Source organism: Amphimedon queenslandica, unplaced genomic scaffold, assembly GCF_000090795.2.
Source record: "Amphimedon queenslandica unplaced genomic scaffold, v1.1 AMPQUscaffold_2422_Cont25576, whole genome shotgun sequence".
Classification (NCBI taxonomy): domain Eukaryota; kingdom Metazoa; phylum Porifera; class Demospongiae; order Haplosclerida; family Niphatidae; genus Amphimedon; species Amphimedon queenslandica.
This window is the reverse complement of record NW_003557243.1, coordinates 265-1,294: the sequence shown is the minus strand read 5'-3', so window position 1 is coordinate 1,294 and position 1,030 is coordinate 265. Positions and strand designations below refer to the sequence as shown.

General features: G+C 32.1%; 1 long non-coding RNA gene across 1 annotated transcript; it reads left to right on the top strand.

The window, feature by feature from the left end:
- The first annotated feature begins 20 nt into the window (after positions 1 to 20).
- LOC105316286 (uncharacterized) lies at positions 21 to 773 on the top strand. Its single transcript, XR_002190816.1, has 3 exons — positions 21 to 312; positions 365 to 500; positions 554 to 773. It is a non-coding gene; the product is annotated as an uncharacterized LOC105316286 (long non-coding RNA).
- The last annotated feature ends 257 nt before the right edge of the window (positions 774 to 1,030 follow it).

The following is a 1,030-nucleotide window of genomic DNA, read 5'->3' as shown; positions in this document are numbered from 1 at the left end:
GTATTAATATAATAATAATAATACTGTATAGGAGTGCTGCTATCAATACTGGAGGGAATCAGAGATTGTTCAATTTGGAGAATATTTTGTAAAATGTTTATTAAGCAAAGACTGCAATGGATATATTGAGAGAAAGTTGCACATCAGATCAGACAAAAACGATAGTTCTTCATGGGATGTGGTGCAGTTTCAAGTGACTAACTGGCCTACAGATGGTGTCATTAGGGAACCACGTACTGTCCTACAAGTTATTGATGATGTTATACACAGACAACAAAAGATTGGAGGAGGACCAGTAGTGGTACATTGTAGGTAAGAGAGAGAGTTATACTGATAAACTAATGATGAACTATTGTGTGTGTAGTGATACAGTGAGTCGTTCAGGAGTCTATTGTTCAGTGAGTGTTGCTCTAGAACAGTGTAAGGCAGAAGGTGTAGTGGATGTATTTCAAGTAACTAAATCTGTCAGGAGAAGCAAACCAGGAGCTGTCACTACACTGGTATGTATAAAAATAATGATGATGATGATGATAATGATGATTGTTCTATTTAGGATCAATACAGTTCAATATATGAAGCGATTTCAATGTACTTGAAGTTACACAGTACTTACGCTAACTTTACATAATTTAATATACTCAATGATTAACTTGTTGTATTGTAGTGTGGACTGATAAGTAGACATAGCTTTAGCTTTTATGTAGTAACTTCTTTATTTTTGTAAATAGTGTATTTGATTCACTAAATATGATAATTAATAAATTTGAATTTAAAAAGAGAGAGATAATGATCAAAATAATAAAATCAAGTAATAATTTGCTTACACTGTGTAGAAAGTTTGAAGTAGTTCAACTACATTGTAGCTGCATGTGTGACCAAAATTTTGAGTAATGTAAATGTCAGGTTCTGGTATACTACATTATACTGTCATTCCATGAATAGTAACAGTTTTGAGCTTTTTAAGTATGTTTTAAATTGATATCAATTATTCATTGATGTAAAGGATCAATATGGTAGGACTCCACTTCAT